Raw genomic sequence first — 25446 nt, forward strand, 5'->3', positions numbered from 1 at the left:
CCAGAATTCATTTGTATATGTCAGGCCCTGGGATTTTAGCCCTGCTTATCAAAAAACGGTTTGATCTGCTCAGTAGGAGGTCAAGCCAGACTCCTCAGAGCCAATGGCTCTGCCATGGTTCCATGAAAACCCTCAAATGTTTGAGAGGTGGCTTACTTCATGTACAGCCTTAACACAGACTTCATACTTTTTGATTACAAAAAGCAATGTATTGACTTTGGCCCCAGTTCAGGAACTATCCATATTTAGGAAGGGCACTTAACCATCTACACATGCTTTAGTGCTTTCCTGAATAGGGATGGACTTAAGCACAAACATTTTCTTGAAACAAGGGGTGAGATCCTCATCCCCACTCCATCCCCTTTACATTGAGTAGAAAAGCCTGAGACGGAAAAAGTGGCCCTCACTTTTTCCTCATCAGTCTATATCTGAAAAGGAATGAATTTGGCTTAGAATTTTCATTTCCAGAGATGAGCATTTCAATAATGCTTCCCAGTCTGACATTATTTGAGATGTTTTCATTATATGTAAGTGATGTTCAGCTGCTTTAATTTCTTTTTCACTTGTTCTGGTCCTTCCTCTCATATTTTAATTATTAAAATAAACTATATTATTCAACATCATGTCAGTATAACCTTCTGTCTCTTTAAACCAGTGGTCCTCAAACTTTTTACGTCACGCCCCCCCATTCCCGTCTGCATCCCCCCCCATGGTGCTGGGAGTGGGGACGTGGCTCCGGGAGGGGGGGGGACACGAACAGGGGTAAGAGGGCCGAAGCTGGGGCCACAGCTGCGGGTGGGGGGCGGGAGCGGATCCCTAAGGATAGGGCCAGCAGCCGGGACCCCGGGCGTGGGGCTGGCAGCAGGGCCGGGGCCAGGAGTGGAGCTGGGCAGTGCTCCCTCCCCGCCCCTGTGGAGGCTGCTCCGGGACCCAGCTGCATGCCCCCCCCAAATGTTACTGTGCGCTACCCTATGGCAGCCCACCCCACAGATTGAAGACCTCTGCTTTAAACTGTTTCAGGCATGATCTGAGAAGTAAATATAAGTGAGTAATTATTTTTAATCATCTCAATACATAACCAGGATATGATGAAGAAATCTGACAAATTTTGCTTTTCCTTTCTTCCCTGTATTAATTCCTTCACTAATTCCTGACATCCCCTCTACTGTTTCCAATAGATGAGATGAAAAGATGGGGGGGGGGGGAGGGGGAGGGACAACATGGCATCATATCCTCTCCTCCTCCAGGTAGCACCTCAGTGTGAACTCTACATCTTTAGTCATCCACACATTTTTGTTTTGGCTGGGCAAGGCGAGGGTGGAGCCATACACTCAGTCTATGGCATCATTTGGCTGTTTTCCAGAATAAATTAACCAAACAGTGAACACAGTAATTTATACAAATTCCTGCTCTGCATATTCAGTAACCCTCAAAGAAGAAGTGACCAGGGGTTTGGAGCAGTTGTACGGGGAAAGGACAGAGCAGTGCACTCTTGTGGAAGCTATGTTATCCTGGGATGTTAAGGTATCTAACTATCTAGGTGAAAGAGAAATCTCAGCCCAACACCAATGTCCAGTTCCCAATGACTCTGCCTCAAGAATTGACTCTCATCGTAGCCCAAATATATAGCAAACTTTTCTATTGCTCATACAGATCCATCTCTCCTGAAGCTGCCTCCACAAACAATATTTCACAACCCCAGCCTAACAACAACATAGTTTATCTTCCCAAGAGTTTGAACTTCCTTAAACACTAAGAAAAAGAATTCAGAAGACTGTCCAACAGAGCCACCTGGTGAGGTCTCCCATAACAATTGCATAGATGAATGTGGTAGGTGGCATAACCCAGGGGAACCCAAAATGGGACTCTTATGGTTCCCTGGAGTGCCAGTTACCCAGAAGACAATGTCTGCTTACGAAACTAAGATCCAAACTAAATCCCTCAGGAGATGAAGGGAAAGAGTAAGACAGGATACCTGCATCCCATTACCAGAACCAGTGTAAAGCAGCGAGTTTGCTGGAAAGTGCTGCTGTGGAGTGTGTGGGGAATGTGATGTCTCTAATTAACAGACTAAGGGAGCGTCATGGCTGCTAAGCAGACTAGACTTGTTGTTAGACTTCCTCAAAGATTTGCCTCTTATTTGTGCCTTAGTTTAGTTTTGCTAGAAGTTGCAGTGATGCCAAAAGACAGAGCAATTCAATGTGATTTTTTTTATCCTAATCCTCAGCTTCGAAGGTTGGAGGCATTCCAACTACACACAGTTCTGATAGCTAGTGAAGTCTGCTATTGCCTTCCAATTCTCCCACCTCTTCCCTTTTATTCTTTCTTCAGAAGAGCTTGCTAAAGAGCCTGATCTAGTGTTGTCAGATCTTGGCACAAAACTGCACAACCTCTGCTGCTATCTTAGGTCAAACTTGTTGAATCCAATCTACACCAATGACGTTGTCCCTAGCACATCACTATTAATCAGGTAGCATGAAGTTAGGGAATCCAAATTCCTTCCTACTATACAGTTTTGTTTGTGAAAAAAGGAATATTAACTGAGGGGTTTATAAATTTATATTTAAAATAGGAAGGGTAATGTTTTCAATGGGACTTGTGCTCCTAAGGGTATGTCTACACTACGGGATTAATCCGAATTTACAGAATTCGAATTTTGGAAACAGATTGTATAAAGTCGAATGTATGCGGACACACTAAGCTCATTAATTCGGCGGTGTGCTTCCATGTACTGGGGCTAGCGTCGATTTCCGGAGCGTTGCACTGTGGGTAGTTATCCCATAGCTATCCCATAGTTCCCGCAGTCTCCCCCGCCCATTGGAATTCTGGGTTGAGATCCCAGTGCCTGATGGGGCAAAAAACATTGTCGCAGGTGGTTCTGGGTACAGCCTCACCCTTCCCTCCATGAAAGCAATGGCAGACAACCGTTTTGCACCTTTTTTCCTGGGTGAACACTTCAGACGCCATACCACAGCAAGCATGGAGCCCGCTCAGCTCAAGACAGCAGTCATGAACATTGTAAACACCTCGCGTATTCTCGTGCAGTTTATGCTGAACCAGGACCAGAAAAACAAGGCAAGGAGGAGGCGGCGACGGCAGCGCAGCGATGAGGACATGGACATGGACACAGAATTCTCTTAAACCGCGGGCCCCGGTGCTTTGGAGATCATGTTGTTAATGGGGCAGGTTCTATCCGTGGAACACCGATTCTGGGCCCGGGAAACAAGCACAGACTGGTGGGACCGCATAGTGTTGCAGGTGTGGGACGATTGGCTGCGAAACTTTCGCATGCGTAAGGGCACTTTCATGGAACTTTGTGACTTGCTGTCCCCTGCCCTGAAGCGCCAGAATACCAAGATGAGAGCAGCCCTCACAGTTGAGAAGTAGCCAAAGCAATCATTGAGCTGCTGCTACGAAAGGTAGTGACTCTGGGAAATGTGCAGGTCATAGTGGATGGCTTTGCTGCAATGGGATTCCCTAACAGTGGTGGGGCGATAGATGGAACCCATATCCCTATCTTGGCACCGGAGCACCAGGGTACCCAGTACATAAACCGCCAGGGGTACTTTTCAATGGTGCTGCAAGCACTGGTGGATCACAGGGGACGTTTCACCAACATCAACGTGGGCTGGCCGGGAAGGGTTCATGATGCTCGCGTCTTCAGGAACACTACTGTTTAAACGGCTGCAGCAAGGGACTTACTTCCCGGACCAGAAAATAACCATTGGGGATGTTGAAATGCTAATAGTTATTCTTGGGGACCCAGCCTACCCCTTAATGCCATGGCTCATGAAGCCATACACAGGCAGTCTGGACAGGAGTTAGGAGCTGTTCAACTACAGGCTGAGCAAGTGCAGAATAGTGGTAGAATGTGCATTTAGACGTTTAAAGGTCGCTGGTGCACTTTACTGACTCGCTCAGACCTCAGCCAAACCAATATCCCCATTGTTATTGCTGCTTGCTGTGTGCTACACAATCTCTGTGAAAGTAAGGGGGAGACCTTTATGGCGGGGTGGGAGGCTGAGGCAAATCGCCTGGCTGCTGATTACGTGCAGCCAGACACCAGGGCGATTAGAAGAGCACACCAGGAAGCGCTGCAAATCAGAGAAGCTTTGAAAACCAGTTTCATGACTGGCCAGGCTACCATGTGAAAGTTCTGTTTGTTTCTCCTTGATGAAAACCCGCCCCCTTTATTGACTCATTCTCTGTAAGGAACCCACCCTCCCCCTTCGATCACAGCTTGCTTTCAAAGGAAATAAAGTCACTATCGTTTAAAAATCATGTATTCTTTATTAATTGATTATAAAAAGAGGGAGAGAACCCGGGTGGGGTTTGGGAGGAGGATCGGCGGGAAGGAAAAGGCCACTAAAAAAAGGTTAAAAAAATGACAGCCTTTTGCTTGGGCTGTCCACTGGGGTGGAACGGGAGGGTGCACGGAGCCTCCCCCCCCCCCGCGTTCTTACATGTCTGGGTGAGGAGGCTATGGAACATGGTGAGGGGGGAGGGGGGTTATACAGGGGCTGTAGCGCCAGTCTGTGATCCTGCTGCCGTTCCTGAAGCTCCACCAGACGCTGGAGCATGTCTGTTTGCTCACGCAGCAGCCCCAGCGTTGCATCCTGCCTCCTCTGATCTTCCTGCCTCCACCTCTCATCTCGAGCATCTCTCCTCTCCTCACGTTGGTCCCTCCTGTCCTCACGTTCACTGGCATCTTTCCTATACTTGAAACTGTGTCCTTCCACTCATTCAGATGAGCTCTTTCATTGTGGGTGGATTCCATGATTTCCGTGAACATCTCGTCTCGCGTCCTCTTTTTCCGACGCCTTATCTGAGATAGCCTTCGGGACGGAGGAGGGAGGCTTGAAAAATTTGCAGCTGCTGGAGGGAGGGAAAAAAGGAGAGAATTTTTTAAAAAGATACATTTTACAGAACAATGCTTATACTCTTTCACGGTGAACAACACTATTCACATTACATAGCACATGTGATTTCTGTGCAAGGTCGCATTTTGCCTCTTAATATTGAGTGCCTGTGGCTTTGCTGCTAGAGATCACAGACGCAGGTCCGGGCAACAGAATTCGGCTTGCATGCGGCCACGGTAAGCCATTGTCTTTCGGCTTCTGCGCCCTCCTTTCCCACATACCAAGCAAAGCCCGTTGAGTGCTGCGGTTTTCCTGTTAACCTTCAGCAGCAGAAAACAAACTAACCCCTCCCCATCCAATTCTCTGGATGATTGCTTTATCCCTCCCCCCACCACGTGGCTGGTATCAGGGAAGATCCCTGCAGGAACCAAACTAACACCCCCCCCCCCGCCATGAATTCTCTGGGATGATCGCTTTACCCCTCCCCCCACCGCGTGGCTGGTATCAGGGAAGATCCCTGCTAGCCAAACGCGAAAAGCTCAGGGCCAATTCCCCCCCTACCCCCCGCGATTGGCTAACTGCAGGGAAGGATTTCTTTTCAGCCACAGGCAAACAGCCCAGTAGGAACGGCTACCTCTGTCCCCTTAATTAAATTCCCATATTTCAACCAGGTTACCATGAGCGATATCACTCTCCTGAGGATTACACAGCGAGATAAAGAACGGATGTTGCTTGAATGCCAGCAAACACCGGGACCATACACTGCCAGGCTTTGTCATGCAATGATACCAAATTACTTGCTACTAGCATGGCGTGGTCAAGTGTCCTACCATGGAGGACGGAATAAGGCTGCACTGCCCAGAAACCTTGTGGAAAGGCTTTTGGAGTACCTCCAGGAGAGCTTCATGGAGATGTCCCATGGAGGATTTCCGCTCCATCCCCAGACACGTTAACAGACTTTTCCAGTAGCTGTACTGGCCGCGAATGCATCCCAAGTCCTCAGGGCAAAGTAATCATTAAAAAACGCTTGCTTTTAAAACAAGTTTTATATTTTAAAAGGTAAACTCACCTGAGGTCCCTTCTGTGGGGTCATGGTCTTGGATACTGGCTTGGGAGGGTACTTCAGTCAGGCTGAGAAAAAGATCCTGGCTGTTGGGGAGAACGGAGTGCTGTGTGCTCTCCGCAAGCTCGTCGTCCTCCTCCTCCTCTTCCCCGTCCGCAGAATCCTCAGGTGTGGCTGATGAGATTACCCCCGCCTCGGAATCCACGGTCAGAGGTGGGGTAGTGGTGGCGGCCCCCCCTAGAATTGCATGCAGCTTGGCGTAGAAGCGGCATGTCCGCGGCTCTGACCCGGAGCGACCGTTTGCCTCCTTTGTTTTTTGATAGACTTGTCTGAGCTCCTTGACTTTCACGCGGCACTGCTCTGAGTCCCTATTGTGGCCTCTCTCCATCATGCCCTTGGAGATTTTTTCAAAAGTTTTGGCATTTCGTCTTTTCGAACGAAGTTCTGCTAGCACTGAATCCTCTCCCCATATAGCGATCAGATCCAGTACCTCCCGTACGGTACATGCTGGTGCTCTTTTTCGATTATCGGCCTGCATGGTTACCTGTGCTGATGAGCTCTCTGTGGTCACCTGTGCTCTCCACGCTGGCCAGACAGGAAATAAAATTCAAATGTTCGCGGGGCTTTTCCTGTCTACCTGGCCAGTGCATCCGAGTTCAGATTGCTGTCCAGAGCGGTCACAATGGTGCACTGTGGGATAGCTCCCGGAGGTCAATACCATCGAATTGCGGCCACACTAACCCTAATTCGAAATGGCAATATCGATTTCGGCGCTACTCCGCTCGTCGGGGAGGAGTACAGAAATCGATTTTAAGAGCCCTTTATTTCAAAAGAAATGGCTTCGTTGTGTGGACGGGTGCAGGTTTAATTCGATTTAACGCTGCTAAATTCGAATTAAACTCATAGTGTAGACCAGGCCTTAGTGACATAGGTGCTTTTGAACCTATTGCCCAAGATTTTATGTTGTAAATCCCTTGGAAAGTAGGCCCCTCTTACCACAGTTGTAACACACAGATTAGGGGGCGTAGCTGAACTAGCAGGAAATACAGAGAATTGCTTATCCCTTCCCTTTCAGTGTTCCTGCCCATCTGTTTCCAACAACTCCACTTGGTGAAAACAAAGCTCCAGCAGCTCCAGGAAGCTGAAAGGATGGAAATGATCTGCCAGATATATAAGGATTCAGCTTCTCCATCTTCATAGGGGGAAGCCTTTCACATAGCGAAGTAGGCAGTCACCTGCCACTTAAGGGGGCACTGCTGGAAAATAAAAGTCTCATCATGGTCCCTCACCAAAAGGACATCCCTGAGCTGGTGTCTGATTGTGGAGTTTGTTCATTCTGGGTTTCCCCTCCAAAATGCGTCTCCTGGTTTCTGTTCTGCCTTGTGCTACAAACAACTTCAGTCTCAAATGTACTACAAAATCTTCTGTGATGGATGTTTCCTTTGAAACATTGTTGTATTCAATGCAAAGGACTCTGGGTTATGGCAAGTATTTCAAAATGCCAGCTACAGGAAATTGATCAAAAATGAGATTCCCCTTTTGGAAGAAAAAATTGACAATGATGGGAGGCCAGGCAGGTTACTGAGGATGAGTGAGGTGGACTGTTGGGAGTCAGGGAGGAAAAGCTTCATCTTCACTTAAGGCCTGATCCAATGCCCATTGAAATCAGAGTCTTACCATTGATTTCTATGGGTATTGTACAAGGCCCTAGGGTAAGTATTCACCTCCCAGTAAGTTTGGTACTGACAATAAAGTCTGCTTGCTTTTGTCTCCATTGATATTATATGCTTAGTGTCTGTGTAACCCACAACCTCCTAGGTGTGGTGCTCTGTCCCCCTCTAGTGGCACTGAGACCACTTAGAGATTAATGAGACGGCTACAGCCTTAGCTAAGAGCCACCTGGCTTTTAGCTCATGCAGTAGAGGCTCATGCACTAAGCTCCAGAGGCCCCCAGGTTCGATCCTGCCCACCGATGACCGGGGTCTTGTTGGTGTTACATCTGATCCTTCTCTCTTTTTGCCAAAGTCTTTGTCAGTCATGTGTGTTCAAGGAGCACATCACTTAGCATTGTTCTGAAGAGAAGGTAGGCAAGAATAATTTCACATCGGATGTGATAGCAACTGTAAACAAATTCAGAGGCCTGTCAATGCCTAAGGAACCACTTTCTGCTTTAAGATCTCCAGTCTTGGAAACCTTTGAGGTGCTATAAAGTGAGAGAGAGCTCTCCTACAAAAACTGTGGCCATTAGAAGCTGACATGGATTACCATTCATGGACACTTTCCTCACACCTTATGGGGAAATGGCAACTTCAGTTCTTACATGTGCTAGCAATGAGGATGAGCAGGAGGACACCAACAATGCAATTGGCTTTGATTAATCACACTGCAAGGAAGTTGCTTGCAATGCTCTCTTTGTACCGTTTTATATACTAGACCACCTCTTAGTTACCTTAATATTTTGATGCTTGGGTGACATGTTTAATAAATAGTAAATTCTTGTAATTTTAGAAAATGATTTTTTCCCAGGCTAGTATATTGAGTCTAATCAATAATTATACCTTATTAAAATGGTTATTTTCTCCTTTTACATGTTGGATTTTGTGTAAGATAAGAACCTTTCCTCTGCTGTAAAACCTCATTGTATGTTTGCAATCAACTCTTCTTTTACTGAACTAGATATACTAGCAAGACATTTTATAAGCTCTTGTTTTATTTCCCACTTCTCATAGCTGCTCATACTTGAATGTATTTCAGGCAACTGGGCTATGAACTAGCTATTTTATCCTGATCCATATGTCAGTGAAATTATATCAGCATTATTTATTGCATTGAAAAGCTTTACCAGTATCCAGCTGAGCATCAACTTGCTTGGTAATAATTCCCAAAGAGAAATAGATTACTTTTTTTCATGGCTTTTAAAAAAAAGTTTAGTATTGATTCGAAAAATTCATACACAGGGGTATTTTTTATTTATTGAATAAAAGAAAATAAGTGTATATATGGCTTTAAAAAAATTTAAATACAGAGACTCCAGTATTAGACAAGTATGATTTTTCTGTCTTAGAAAACTTCCCCAAAATAATTAATATTTAGAAAAACATTCAATCTTGGTTTAAAAATTGTCAGCGATGGAGAATCTGCCACGACCCTTGGTAGATTGTTCCATTAGTTAATTACTCTCACCATTAAACATATATGCTTTATTTCCACTCTGAATTTGTCTTGCTTCAATTCCAGCCACTGGATCATGTTATGCTTTTTTTTTTTTTTTGGGTTGCTTTTTTCCCATTATTAAATAGTTATTCCCCTTGTAGATACTTACAGACTAAGCCTCTCTTTATTAAGATAGCTAGATTGAGCTCTATGAGTCTATCATTATACAGCTTGTTTTCTAATCCTTTAATCATTCTCATGGCTCTTCTCTGAACCCTCTCCAATTTATCAATATCCTTTTTGAATTGTGGGCACTAGAACTGGAAATGGTATTCCAGTGGCAGTCACACCAGTGCCAAATGCAGAGGTAACATAACCTCTCTACTCCTACTTAAGATTCCCCTGTTTATGCATCAGAGGATCTCATTAATTCTTTTGGCCACAGTATTGCACTGGTAGCTCATGTTCAGCTGATTATCTACCATGACCCCCAAATCTTTTTCAGAGTCACTACTTCCTAGGATAGAGTCCCTCATCCTGTAAGTATGGCCTAAATTCTTTGTTCCTACATATATATATTAAGCCATATTAAAACACATATTGTTTGCTTGCACCCAGTTTACCAAACAGTCCAGATTACTCTGAATCAGTGACCTGTTCTCTTCATTATTTACCACTCCCCCAGTTTTTGTCTCCTCTGTAAACTTTATCAGTGATGATATCTTTTCTTCCTGTAATTGATAAAAATGTTAGTGTAGGGCCAAGAACCAATCCCTGTGGGACCCCCACTGGAAACACACCCGCTCGATGATGATTCCCTGTTTACAATTACATTTGAGACCTATCAGTTAGCCAGTTTTTTGTTCTGTGTCTTTTCTTGCCAGCTTTGTTCTTATGTGTCAGAAGGGGTCTGAACATGAATGTAACAGAGAGAGAGAGAGGATTCTTGCCAATTTCAGTCTCATTCTGGAGTCAGTATCAAGAATGACAGGCCCGTTCATTTGTGCACACATGCAAGTGTGCATTTCTGATCTCTTCAAACTTGGCATCCGGGGTTGATTATTAGGGGATCACCTACCCTAGTAGTTGAGATTTAACATTGTTGCAAGGTATTTGGAAGAAAAGGCTTCTTCTTTCCCCTCTATTGTTAGGGTGACATAAAGCCCAAAACAATAATAATCAAGGGACAATCCAGAGGTCCTTTTTTCAGTTTTCCTAAGGCACACTGCTGGTGCAGCCAACAGAAATTTTGCTTGAGTAAGAAGTGAGTAAAACTTAAGCAAAGTCCTCAGGATTTGCAAGGGCAATAGGCTGTTTCCCAATTTTGCATGTAAATCACAGGTCAGGGTTTATTATTAATAAAAATAACATTTACAGTGCACTTCTCAAACATAATTAAACACATTCCCTACTCATTCCCTACTCATTCTAAGGACCTGATCCTGCAAACAGTTACTATTAGACTTCGCATAGCACTGTGCCTGGTAGTAAGTGTGGGCAATGTCAGGCCCTAAGACAAACAAGATATTGAACAATAGCTCTTGGGAACAGGAATTACCAATAGGGAAGATGAGGGCAATAAGTGATGAAGAGGAATTAAGAAGGATTCCTGGAAAGAAGTGGTTTTAGAAGTGGGGTTTGAAGGTGACGGGGCTTGTCAGACAAGACACAAGAGCCTGCTCAAGGCATGGGGGCAGCATGGCAGAAGGCAGTGGTTAAAGTAGATTGAAACAGGAGTGGGGAGCTCTTACTGCACCAACCAATGGAGTGGGGAGGGTGGGAGAAATGACCAGTGGCTCTGCTTACCCAAAGCAGGGAGAAGAGGGAGAGCTCTCCCCCTCTTTTTAGTAGAAGGACAACTGTGTTCACCCTACCCCCCTCTCTTTAATCCCTGCTAAAGGTGAGAAACTGAAATGGATTGAAAAATGAAGGGAGCACAAGGGAGAGGACAGAGCATGGAGTTCACATAATTCAGAACCATTTACATGACATGGCTTTTTCTCATAATTCTTTTCACAGTTTACCCATGCTTAGAGCTCAATCCTGGAGGGGGCTGATTCAATGGAGCACTCGAGGATGTGTATAGTGGCATTGACTTCAATGGGACTACTTATGTGTTTAAAGGTAAGCCTGTACTTATGTGCTTTGGATTGGGGGCAGACTTCTCAGCACCTTCTAGGATTGAGCCCACACAGGAAAGGTGTAAGGAAGAAAAAAAATCTGGTATCTTTCAAGATATGCAATGGCCTTTCTGCAAGTGGAGAAGAGTGAGAGTGCTTGGTTGAATGTATCAGAGGGGTAACCGTGTTAGTCTGGATCTGTAAAAAGCAACAGAGAGTCCTGTGGCACCTTTAAGACTAACAGATGTATTGGAGCATAAGCTTTCGTGGGTGAATGCCCACTTCGTCGGATGCATGTAATGGAAATTTCCAGGGGCAGGTATAAATATGCTGGCAAGAATCAGTCTGGAGATAACGAGGTTAGTTCAATCAGGAAGGGTGAGGTCCTCTGCTAGCAGTTGAAGTGTGAACACCAAGGGAGGAGAAACTGCTTCTGTAGTTGGCTAGCCATTCACAGCCTTTGTTTAATCCTGGTTGAATGTAGTTCTTTTAATTAATGTTGGAAAGTACTCAGATACTACCGTGATGTGGGTATAACGTTTTGGGGTTCAACCTAGACCAGTGAAAGATTGTGTCTCCCCTTGTCCTGTAACCCCGCGTGCCTTAAAAAACTCTGTTGCTGTAGCTCCTTGTCTGGATGCTCCCAGCCAACACACAAGCACGCACTGTGTGTGTGTGTGTGTGTGTGTTAAGTAGCCCTGGTCCAGCAATTCGTTATAACACAAACACACTCTGGTCTCTACCATCCTTCCTTACTGCCAGGCAAGTGACCCCCAACACACCCCACAGTCCCGAATTTCTGCAAAACTGTATGCCCTGAAATGTGAAGCCCTCTTCTGGAACATTCAGAGGATTAATGAGTTCTCATGGTATTGTCTGTGGATGATTCTAAGCTTCATAAATCTGTGTTGATACTTCCATTTTTGTGTAACTGACACCAGACTGCATGGATTTTCTTGTGTAATTTACATCATGGGGTGGCCAAAGTGAAGACCAAGATGCTCTGCAACGAGGACTACAGCCTCCTTCATCCTCTTGAGAAGCATTTAAACCTCCTAGTGACTGATTAATGGATCGGCCATGAGGGATACACAAGTCATAGCTTCAATTTAAAACCCACTTGAAAACTAAAACCGTCATCTCTATGGTGCCAATAGCCATGAGAATTCAATCAAGGACTCCTGTTTCATAGTATGGAGCCCAGCTGTGAAACTACAGCTAAAAAGTATTTGCTAATATTCTTGTCAAGAAAGGCACTGAGGAACTTTTCTGGTCTTTGCTGTGTTCCTTTACTTCTGAACAATCGAGTGAGTGAGTTTTTGTTCACAGGACTGCTCCTGGAAAACAGAAGCATCATGAATAGTCTTCATAAGGAAGCTGCTCGCATGGCCATCTGAAAAGATAGGTTATTATTCATCTAATAGATTTATCAAACATTTAGAAGTGTTTAAGGAAAAACTATGACCAACAAATGGGACTCCTCTGGTTTATAAAGCTTAGAATCATCCACAGACCATACCATGAGACTGAGAGACATTTGGAGTGAATAGCAACCAGTCATGCGCCAATCCCAGGATGAATTTTATTTGCTCAAACTATTCATTGGGTAAGTGCAAATAATTGTGAAGTTCATAAATATCATTATCTGTTAATAAGCATTAAAAGGTTGGAACATTACCCAGTAATGAATAATTTGTTGAGCTCGGTTATAGATTGTTTTGTTATCAATGAACCTCTAACTGCCTAGATCTAGGATGCTATTTCCCATCAGAGACTTATATGTATATGTGGTAAATCATTAGGATTATAATTCAACATGTGGGGCAAGAGACAGAGTTTTGCCACAAAATCATTGTAGCAATCCTTTCATTAATGTCAATGCAGAACTTAGAACTTTGAACGTATAAAGTACCATATAAAGGCTGAATACTGGGGGCGGTAGGAAGGTAAAATACATGTTTACTGAAAAATCAATGCACCACTGCAAAAAAAATGGAGTACAAGTTAAAACTCCTGACCCAAACATATTGAGGCCATTTTGCAATGATCTCTTTTCTCTGTATTATTTCTGATCCACAATTTGGTATTGATGGTAGATTTTATTGCCATGTAAAGAGTTCCTTCCTCTAAGCCGGTGGTTCTCAAACTTTAGCAATCCGAGGACCCCCATTTTGATTAAAAAAATTTTGCAGACCCCCCCCAAGCCTCCCGCTCGGCCCCTGGCCCTGCCCCCACTCCACCCATTCGTCCAAGGCTCCACCCCACCTCTTCCCCGCCTCTTTCCGCTCCCTCCCCCGGGCACGTCCTGTCCCCCCAGGAGGTGCTAGGAGGGATGGGGATGAGTTGAGGAAGGGAGGAGTTGATCAGTGGGGCCCCTGAACCCCCTGGAGTACCTTCTTGGAGCCCCAGGGATCCGCGGACCCCAGTTTGAGAAATGCTGCTTTAAGCCATTAATGTACAATAGAACTGGTTGAAAAATGACAATAGTTTTTCATGGAAAATTTTAAAAAGCGTTCTGAATTTTTTGGGGAAAAACTTCTGCAGAAAATTTTAATGAAAATCCAGAACCAGAATGCGAAGCATGTTGGACTTTTGAAAACAAACAAACAATCATTTTTGAGATTTTTGCCCCCTTTCCCCCATTTTTTTCTTTCTCCATTGGCAAAACAGAAAAAGGGAGGAAATGTAAAACTTAACAACAACAAAAATCAGTTATCAGTTTATCAGTTGCTCGTTGAAAAACAAATGGAAAATTTCTAATGAAACTGACATTCTCAGAAAAATTTTGTTTAGAAAAAGCCATATTTTTCACTGAAAAACACTTTCGAACAAAAATTTTGACCTGCTTCAACTTATAAAGTATTGTCCTCATAACTGACTGCAGTAACAGTCCATTAATAGCTTTCCTGCTCTGTGACTATAACCTTGTACCACTACTGTTTAGTCTAACCAGATACTGTTCCATTTTAAGATTGAGCCTTCTCTGTCATGTTTGTCGGATAATGTAATCTGGAGGCTGGAATCACACAATTCTCTTTCTGTCAGTGCATGTGTAATTAAGAAAGGGTGGTAGGAAAATTCACACCACCAGATCTGGGGAGCTATTAGTTGCCTGAAGAATAGGCTTAAGAACTGAATAGAACATTTAAGCTTCTAACAGGTCTAATTCTCATTTATCAGTCAGACACAAGCCCTTTTAAAAAAGGGATTTGCTCTGATAAGAGAAGTGTGATTTTTTTTTAAGCTCCCCATTCTAAACCCTTAGCCAGATTCAGTTAGTCTGAGTCTAATCCAATAATTTAATTGTTAAACATGTTCACGAGTCATGATAAAAACTTTGTAGAGATTGTTTACAATAGTGTTTATAGCTTTGCACAGATTTGTGGTGGCGTTTGTAACGTGACTTGTCATGAACACTAGTTGCCTTCGTCTGTAGCTGGAAGTACTTGGAAATTGTGTACAGATTTGTCTCTTTAGGTTATTTTATGAGTCCAGTCTATAAATTCTGAATGCAGTGTACAGATGGTAAGGTACTGGCATTATACTTTTGCCTCTCTGAGGAAGTCCAGAGTCTACTTGTGATGGATCTGGTCTGATGGTTTCAAAAGAGTATAAAGAGAAAGAACTGGCCGTGGTTCGGGAGTGCTTCTGAAGCAGGGGTATAATAATGTAGTTTCCACACATTCCACACCATCTTTCTCTTCTGGCATCTTTTGCTGCTCCACCCAGTTCCCGTCTCATGGAGACTAATCAAGGATGGAGCAGTTCTACAGCTGGTCACTTTTCTGGTCACTGTCTTACAGCTGTCTTAGAGCTGTCTTACAGCTGAGAGAGACCATATTACCCCAATAGGAGAAAAACTCTCAGTTCTCCCCTCATCTAACAGAAATTAAACCCCACCCAAAGACCCCTCAGGTATAGTAGGATACATATTTGATGCCTTTACTGATTCTTTCTGACTTTGAAAGCCAAATAGTATAACACCTTTGAAAAATGGCCACTTACTCCATGACAAACTGCCCCTTTCACTTAGGTACTTATTTACTACTGATGGGCAGCTGGAGCCTAAATTCTATTTGCTTAAGCGATCAGGACTCCAACCTCATTTATCTTTTGGTCCTTAAAGGTCCCCGAGTAACCTTGCCATAAGTTACTGTCCTTGAACATATAGGCACTCAGGCATTACACTTGCTAACCTTTATACATTCTACAATGTGCTCTGAATTAATCAGTCTTCTTTCTCTTGTTGTTATTTATGCTGGAAATATACTAGCCACTTCACAATACAGATAAGAAAATTTGGTCTCTGCCTCAGAGTGCTGACAATGTAATTTTAGACATGACAGAATAAAGGGGGATCTGGGGCAAGCTAATAGAACAATAGGGAAGTGTAGGGGGAAGAAGTTGAAGAGAACCATCAGTAAGAGGATACAAACACTCTGCAAAGGCTAGTCTGCAGCATGGCAAAATAAAGAATTTGTTGTTCTATATCTCAGTAGAAATAACTATAATTGCTAGCTCATTTCTTGTAGGTGTGGTTGTAGAAATGGCTTTTCAGGAGATTCTCTGGGCTGCACCTTGTATTGCTGTCAAACTAGATATAACTTTCAGTCACAAATGCCTTGGGATGGATTTAAACCAATGAGCTCCATATGCCATTACCAAGCTCCCAGCTGTCTCTAAGTCCAAACCTAGAATTTAGCAAGTGCTTTATACATCTGACTGTATCTGCATATGTCTGAACTGGCTCTCCAGTAAGTCACACCGGGCCTGGTTGTGGTTGGCTCTGTGTGAATGTACAAGACAGAGAGGGTGCCAGGTTTCTCCTCACTCCCTTTGCACCTCAGCTCAGGGGTTAGCCACAGTCAGGTTTGAGAACGCAGGTGCCATGCATGTCCAGCACTTCCATGGATCTGTTTCTGCCGCTCCAGGCAGCAGGGTTTAGTTGGAGGATGTAAGGGAAAGATGCATGCTGCATCCTGCTAAAGGGCATAGAAACTTGCTCTCCAGCCTGCACTTTACCAAGCCTCTGTAGGGATTCTGGCTAAGCCAGCCATTCCACCCCCACCAGTCCCATCCCAAGGTGAGATAGCTGCTACCATTTTTTTGGCTGTGTTCTGAGTAGAGTAGCAAATTAATAACAATCCACTCCACCCTTTTTTTGACATTTTCAGGAGGGACATTCAAAAATAAACAGGGAGAGATGAGACTGTTTCAGTAGCATGTGATGGCAACATGTAGGCTTTCCCTTTAAAATATTTCAGGCACTTTCTGTGTCACTTTTACTTAAGGCAGATAATGATTGTATCCTTGGAAGACAAGCATAAGTATTTTCCTGCCTATCTTGGCACAATAACTAAAGGAAGCAATTTTTCACCATACATGGAAGTTGAACACAACTATCACTTCCTTCCAAAAACTGACCATACAACTTAGAAAAGATCCCCTGGGAAACATTCAAAAGTCTGAAGATAAGAGGGCTGCAAATGCTAGCACCTTGGTGCAACCTGTAGAATCTTCCCAGAGACTGAGCACATGTTGGGCTGAGATAAATGATACACAGACATAGAGCTGCAGGCTCTCTTATTACAGTTTAGTCTTTGATTTCAGTTGCATTCAGAACTGATGGCAACTGATTATGGGACATGCCAAAGAATATACTATACCTTCTCAGATCATTTTGTTTTTGTTTTTATTAGACAGGGATGAGCATTTAAGCACTGAATAGCCAAGTGAGCTACAAAGCGCTGAATGTAGGATTTAGGAGTCTGCTTTTTATTTAGTCAGTTTTCCTGAATTCTTTAGCTCTCAGACTTTTCTGTTCCCCTGCTACGGGGAACCACTAAGTCACTGATTCTGCAGTCAGGTGCTGTGGATGGACCCCTACATCCTTACAGTGGGGGTTCAGATGGGTACAGGGATCTGCCTATGTAGAACGCAGATGCCTATGTAGGGCTGAGGCCTATAAGAACCCAGACCAAAGAGGTAGCTGAATCTCTAGCCAACTACCCACTTCTGTAAACTGCAACAGCAAATGCCCCTCAGGCTACCTATCCTACAACCCAGGGGAATCCAGGGTGCTGATTCTGGGCCATTGCGTTTGCTACGACGTCCTCCCTGGGGAGATAAGTGGAAGGTGGAAGAGATTGAAGCCCAGATTCACCTGTGCAGGAGAAGAGTGTCCAAGTTCTCTGCAAGTCAGTGAGGTGAACCAAGTGGAGTTTTCTGTCCCCTTAGCCCCCTTCTTCAGGTATCTCCACTGGAGGGAACAACTTGGCCCCTCAGGGCTTCTTCCCACTATTCTCCCTTATTGTGCTTCTTTTCTCCCATAACAGGATTCTGGTAACTCAAGCCCATTCTTTTCCCCCTTTGTAGATCACCTGTATGTGACTAAACATTTTGTGTTAGCAGGACGTTGGTCTCAATATGCACTGTGGGTTGGTACTGGCCATTGAGATGGAGCCACACTCGATTTCTCCTTGTGCTGGCCTGGTGTGGGGAAGCAGATTACACTGGGACCAGCCCTACCCAGCAGATACAGTCCTGCCTCCCAATTCTGAAGGGAAGGACCTCTAGTTGTGGCTAAGAACTTCCATAAAAGGTGGAGGCAACTGTGTATAAGGGTTCTTCCAGGTTGTGGAGGAATAGAGGCTATCTGAGACTGGGAGTCTTGGGTTGTTAAACCCTGGTGCCTTGGCCCTGCAGGGAGCCTAATTGGTCCTATGGTGGAGGAAGGGTCCCAGTGCCATGGAACTAAAAGGTTATTTTTCCCCTGCTGGAATAAGGGCCTTGAGTTTTGTCTGTTTATATTTGGTTATTTGTCTTACTGTTCCCTGGCAGTAAGTCATCAAGCTTTTTTATACTAACTGCCAAGGACACTTATGTTCTCTTCTCAGCCCGGAACCAGGAGTGCTTCCCTGAATCAAGGCATGGACCAGCTTTGCTTCCTGCTGTGACAGCAGAGACTGTTCCAGCTATGTGGGAGCAATGCACATTGTAGTTGATCAGGGATGAGGAAGAATGTGCTCCCATGTAGGTGGTGAGTGGAGGCAGCGTGTGTTTGTCCTAGGCTTAGAAAACAGGAGCTGAAATGGTGTGACTTTTAGGCACTACTGCACTATAAATATAAAATATGCCTAATGGCTGAAGGATGGGGCTCCCTGGGACATACTGTATGTGGTATGTCTATGCCTCTCTATCTCATCTCATCAGCAACATTCTTCTCATAACTCTTGGCCGACTGCTCAAGCATCTACTGACTTGATTAGACAGGTATAATATAATATCATTTAGGCATTTAATGCATTAATTTTGATTTTTATACTCTCCAATGACTCTTTTTGCCAGGCCTGGGCTCACTCTGGCCATAATGAAACAGGAAAACATTAGCATTTTGGGCAAGCTCACTGACAAGGGAAGCTTCCCAAACTGTCCAACTTCCATAAACTGTTAGAACTGGGGAGGGAAAGCAGGCAGACTATATTCTCATGTGAGCTACTTGCTTTCATTTAGTTGACTTGACTTCTTTAGCCCTCTTCACCTTTTTCGTGAGGGAGAAGAAATCTATTACACAATAGCCTGAGCTTTAAATTCTGTCTAGCTAATAGAAGGTGAGTTTTGCTTGTAGCCTCCACGAGGTGGCAGACTATGCACTTACATTTAGTGCACTAAAACAGCCTAATATGAATGTATTGAAGATAGGTGGAAGTTGCTCTTTGCCTTCTGAGTGGTATGTGAGTGTAATCATGGTTACGCATCTGGGATGTACCTAGTGCACCGGCTATTATTAAACCAAAAAGGGATAGCCAAAGAATTGTTGATTAAATTTCCTATTCCAAAACAAAACAAATTGCATGAATACCCAGTCTAAAGCATATGCTTTATTTTTGTTCTTTTGTTTTTTGGCTTGTTTTGTTTTTTCTCTTGGAAGGGAAAAATAGACCCTCACAGGGAGCAGTGCACAACATGATTGCTTTCTGGAATTGCTATGCTGGGAACAGTGCACTTGTCTTAGCACCCTATTGATTTTTTAAAGCAATTTTAATTTCTAACTTTATTCTGACCTGTGACATCCCTGCTCTTCCAGGATGGGTCTGCCCTTGAGAGCAGAGATTGTTAATCATGCCAACTTGTAACAGTGATTCTGTGATGTGCACAAATTGGGATGGAAGAGAAGGAAACCACTACATTCATTATCACCTGTATCCTAAGCCAGGATCCCAACTCTGTATCTTATATGAAATGTACAAGCAAACCAGGGCCTGCCTGAACTCAGAGGGGACTAGATGGGACCATTTTATTTTACAGGTAAGAGAAATCAGTCACTGCATCTGAGACCTCCAAACAGCCTTTCAGTTGGGAGGGCAGGTTAATCTTCAGCTATCCCACAGACGAAAGGCCAGTGTTTCATTCATTAAAATGACCACTTGCTTTCTTTTCTTTTTTAAAGCCTGAGTAACGTACTGCCAGAACAAAATTGCAGTCAATTCTCAGTCAGCTGACAGTGAGGTGTGCAAAACAGAGATGTCATTTATTTTCGGTGGGCTGATTCTATGCAGCACTGATCTCACTTTAGGAAACAAAATGTAAATCTCCAAAATCACCAGTTCACTTCAAATAATAGAGAATTATGGCTGGGATTCTATTATCCTGCCATTCTGTAATAACAGCACTCTTTTGAACAAACAATCACCTCCCTACAGTGTGCACCGATGAAGAGATTAAACTTGCCATTGAAAAACTGGTGGAAAACAAGTGTGCTCTTAAAGAAAAGAAATACAGAGAATAAAAGGAAGACTGGCTACTCCCTAGGGTTTGACATTTATTCCCTGTTGGAATAGTACCACCAGATTACATGGAAACATACATGCAAAGAGTATGAAGTGCTCTCAGAGTGCTTAAATGTATGTGGTGCTACTCTTGATTCTTTGCTCTCTTACCCCACCTTCATGTGGTTAATTTACCTCTTCACTTCTAAGAAGAAACATCACAAAGTAACTGGAGATGAGCAAAAAATGATTTTTAGAAGAGCAAAATATCTGTTCTAAGAGGAAAAAAAATACTTGGCAACTTATGGCTAAGAATAGCTCTGATTTAGTTTATGCACTCACTGCTTTGATCAGGTCACTCTCAAGTGAGAAAGTAGGTTGATTTTTATTCTACTTCCTTCCTTCCCAGCAAGCTGTGCTCTGAGCCTACAATTCTGAGCCAATACAAGTCCCAGAATTCCTTTGATCTGGGGGAAATCAGGTACAGGTCAGAGATGGAACCTGAACTCCTCTTACAGGTCCAGCTCACCCTGTGACATAGGGCAAAGAGAGAAGGAGAGCAGGTAAATCTTTCTTTGATGCCTGAAAATATTGACTCTTCAAATCATCTTCCTGCAAATGACTTTAGAAATCTGAACCTGTGACAGGATCAATGAAACAGATAAAGAGCAGTTGGTGTCATTATAATTCAGGAAAGTATCGGAGTCCGACTTTTCATGCAAAAGCTCTATGATACGTTTTGTGTGTATTCTCTCTGATCTCTGCTGTATACAATATGGCTTTGTGGAGGACACAGCATTCAAAAGTAGTTACCACACTTACATGCTATTGTGAGTGCACAGGTGACTTCTATAATGGGAAGATTAAAATAGAAATCCTATATAATATGCAACAATACAGTGTTGGGCAGTGATAGGCCAACCCACCTTAATAGCTAGTGTGAAGATTAGGATCCAGATCAGGTTTAGGGGCAGGGTGTGGAGTTCACATTCGAGACTGAACCAGGATAGGATCTGGAATGAAGATTAATGGAGTTAAAATCTGGTGAGGTGTTATCTCAAGATTTTGGCTCTAAATACTGTAAATCCTGGGTGATCCTGGGTTTCAGTGAGCTTTCTGGCCACATCTGAACTGCAACTGGAAAATACACCCTTTCCAGTTTTGGTTGCAAGCTAGAACTAAAACCATAGGAATGAATTTGGATCCAGAGTCCCTTCAAATTTGGGAACGTGTGGATCTTTCTTAGATATAAGTATCATTTATTAATGTTTTGAATTTCAGTACTGCATAGAGGCGCTGACCAAAATCAGGTCCCCATTGTGCAAAGTGTGGTACGCACAGATAGTCAGATGGCATTGTCCTGAAGAGCTTGCAATCTAATAGAGAAGATAGACAAAGGGTAGGAGAAAGGAAGTAGAATCTCCATTTTACAAACTTGGAACTGAGGCACATAGGCTAGATTTTCAAAAGAGTTCAGTGCCTGCAACTGGGAGCAAGTTTGCCAAAGAACCCAGCTCTATTTAGGAAGCTCAGCGAAGTGGCCAGATTTTCAGAAGTGCTCAAATGAGTCACTCCTATTATCAGGGCTGCCGAGAGTGGGTTCGGGCCCCGGTTTAAATTTTTTTTCAGGCCTCCCAGCAAGGGCGGACCGGCTAAACAGGGCCGATGAGAAGAGGGGGAAGCTGGGGAAGCCGGGCCCCGGGCCCCCTTCTGGACCGCCGGGCCCTGGTAATTTGTACCGGCTTCCCCCCCCTCTCGTTGGCCCTGCCTATTATGAATGATGGCGTGTCAAGCTACTGAGAACTTCTAAAAAGCTGGTCATAAGTAATTTATTAAAGAAATCTGTTGCAGAGCTGGGAATTGAACTCAGAACTCTTCAAATCCATTCTTCTTAATTCAACAAAGCACTTTAGCTTTCTGCACAGCTTTAACTTTAAATATGTGCTTAAGTACTTTACTGAATTGAGGCCTTTTCAGCATTCAGATAACCCATGTTTAAAAATAGTTTGAGATTAGAGCTAGTTGAAAATTTTTCAGTGAAGCTTTTTTCATTGAAACCAGAATGTTTCATGGTAACATATTTTCACCTGGAAAATGTGAGCATATGCCCCAGAATAGCCTGGTGATTAGGGCACCTCAGGTAGGGTGTGGGGGACCCAGGTTCAAGTTCTTGCTTCAAAACAGGGAGAACATGGACTTGAACGTGGGTCTCTCACATCAAGGATGGGGGTCCTAATTACCTGGCTGTTCTGGGGTGGGTGGGCTTTTTCATGATACTTCTAAAGGTCTCATTTTTATTCTGCATTGGTAAGAAAAATTGTGGAACCTCAAAAAATTTCACAAGATGGAATTGTTTTTGGCCAGCCCTATTTGAGATAACACATCAGTCAGTGGTTTAACTCTCAATTAAAATAATGAATAGAGTTTACAAAGTTTGTCTAGGCTCACCCAAGAATACACTTGGGGAGCAGTGTCATCCAAAATAGCTACATCACGTATTATTACAAAGAATAAGAAAGTGTTGATCCATCAAACCACTATTAAAACTGAAAGCAACAGACACACACTCACATACAAAAAGAGAGGTTCTACCTCAAACACAAATTCATGCCTGCATTCAGCACACAGAATGTAGCACATTGTACTGTTGTCTAAGTGGATTTTACTAAAAGGGTTTTCTAGTAATTGCAGCTGAAATTATTATGACCTCTCTTTCAGAAGATCTAAAGGAGTCTTTCCATGTACCAGTATTTAGTGTCTACAAAGCCCTCTTGCAGTATGTACTTAGAAAAATCTGGCAACTCTAACTACATACACTGTGGAGTATTATAGCAGAGGGACAGGTAGCTTTTCTATCGTTAAGGTTAAGATCAGCTTTCTGTTTAAAGGTTGAGTGTTTGGAGTGCTCTAAAAGCTGCATGGTTAACAGATTGCCTTGAAATCTGGTGTGCTTCACCGGGACGGAGGATATGGTCATTGATCCAAATTTGGGACTATTTGACGAGATAAATCCCCAGGGGGGAAAATACCTTTTCTTAGAGCTGAAATATTCTGGCAATTTTTTGGGGGGTCACAGATAGAATAGAGATCAAACCAAGGCTCAGATCATCATACCAGGGTCTAATGCTTCAGTATTGCTCCAACAGAGTGTATGGCACCCACCTGCCCTTTGGGGAAAAAAATTAAAGCATTATTTGAAAAAGTTTACTTCTCCAGTTTGGCACACTAAGGCCCATGTGCCTATTCATGCACCTAATGGATTACACTGAGCATGTGCTGAGAGAGAAGCTAACTATCTGGAAAACTACCTCTCCATCACAGGACCTGTGTTAGCCTTGCTGGGAGTGCTTTCCTGCAGCGGGCCACAGCATGATAGGCATGCCTGCCTCACAGTTTCCCCTCTCAGGTAACACAGTAACTCCATGCATGCTTAGCATCTAGTCTATCAACATAGTTTATTACCAGCAGATAGTTAAAAACAGTCCATAATCAAGAGTCCCAATATAAAATCCATTCATCACCCCCAGCACAGTCACTAAAATCACCCATGTCTCATCCCACAAAGACGCACATGCTGCACACTGGCATCTTTGACCATTCCCAGATTCTCAGTCAGTTCTCCCCTTCCTTGTACCAGGACAACCACCCCAACCCTTCCAAGTGGAGTGCAACCCTGCAATTCCCAGCAGGAACTCCTCCAGCCTCTCTGCTGGGAGCAGCCTTCATTCTCCCTGGCCTTCTCCTGGTTCCTCTGTGTCCAGCTCTCCAGCCCTGGCGATGTTAGTGAGTAAACTTCTTCACTCCTCTTCTGCCTTCAGCCCCCTCTGGCCTTTGGCTCCGGCTCTCCTTTTTAGAGATAACGGGCACCTCCCTCTTGCTGCTCTCCTGCCTCCAGCCTGCTCCTAGGTGCCAATGATACAGTCTCTAGCAGCTCTCACCTGCCCTCTTCCTCATTGCCCGGCAGCTCTCATCTGCTTTCTTCCTGACTGATTCTGATTCACCTGGTCTGTCTCCACCATACGGCCCAGGTGCCCTTTTTAAAACCCAATTAATTGGTCAAATTGGAGTTTGCAGATAAGGCATAGGTGCACTGACCCTGCTTCCTTTTCAAGGGCCAGTGCCACCCTGTGATATGGTGGGTAGTAGGAGTGAGGAGCCCAGCTCGGTGTGCAGCTCAGGCTACGTAACCAAGGTAGAGTGTGGCCTTCCAGTACGCTGCTGCCTGTGATATGTGTACACAGCTGCATAGGGCAGGAGAGCAAGAAGCAACTTCTTACTTGTTAATGGCTTCCACAGTGCCAGCTAATGACTTCATTGGACTGGGAAGGGCAAGAGGAAATGGTGATGGTGGTGGGGCTACATGTGGGGAATGGTGGGGCTAGGGGTGGAGAAGGAGAGAGAGACATCAGTCTTCTCTTGCCTCTTAAAGTTACTGTAACAATCATGTAATAAAACTGTTAAGGTTTTGAGCCATGGACTATGGATGAGATTTCTCTCATCAGCCCTGTTAGCAACTACACAATGCAAACATTTCAAAGCACAACCGTTATCCCCACTCCACTGTAACAAAATGTACAGGAGTGGGGAGGAGCACCGAGGAATCACACAGCAACCGTGTGGCCTAGTGGAAGGACCATTGAACTGGGACTATTCCTAGCTCAGCCATTGGCCTGCTGGGTGACTGCTCCATGCCTCAGTTTCCCATTTGTAAAAATGGGATAGATTCTATGAAATCTACTGCTGAAAAGTAATATATAAAAGCTAGGTATTTTGATTGTTACCTAGCTCCAGTAGCATATCAGCTGCAAACCTAGGTGAGGACTACAGCTGTCTAAATGAACACTAACTCCTACCAACAAACATGACTCTTTCTGTTTAAAAAATTAGGAAGTGGAAGATTAGGGATGGGGTAATAGCTGGCTAAAGAGTGTCTTAAGGTGGGATTTTCAAATGTGCTCTGTTTTATCCTATCTGTGCTTCTATTGAAGTCAATGTCACTTTTACAGTTGCAGTCAGTGGAAGCAGAGGGAGGCCAGTGGTGAGTGATTTCAAGAATCCCACTCTCAGACTGTAAACTCTTCAGGGCAGGGACTGTGTCTACCACAGACGACTTGTGCCTCCTGATAGTGCGGGGCACAAGCTAAAGGGGAGCACATGTGACTGCCCCATGTATCTCCTCTGCCTAGTGACCCCCGCAGCCCTGCACCCAGCCCTGCTCTCCCTGCCCCACGGGAGTTACCTGCGAGGGAGGAGGGGGAGGGGCAGGGGTGCTCTGTCCTTTTTGTGCTGCACCTACCCTGCCCCCAACCCCCCTGGAACATTCAGCCGCTCTCCCTGGCAGCTGGGCCCTCACTGCCCCCTCTGCTCCCTGCCCTGGCCCAGCTGCCAGAGACGGGGGCTGAGTGAGCCAGAGCCTCCCTACTCCCCCGCACGTTTCTGGCTTGCTTGGCCCCCGTGCCAAGCAGCTGGGCCCAGGTGGGGGC

Source organism: Emys orbicularis, chromosome 11, assembly GCF_028017835.1.
Source record: "Emys orbicularis isolate rEmyOrb1 chromosome 11, rEmyOrb1.hap1, whole genome shotgun sequence".
Taxonomy (NCBI): Eukaryota; Metazoa; Chordata; order Testudines; family Emydidae; genus Emys; species Emys orbicularis.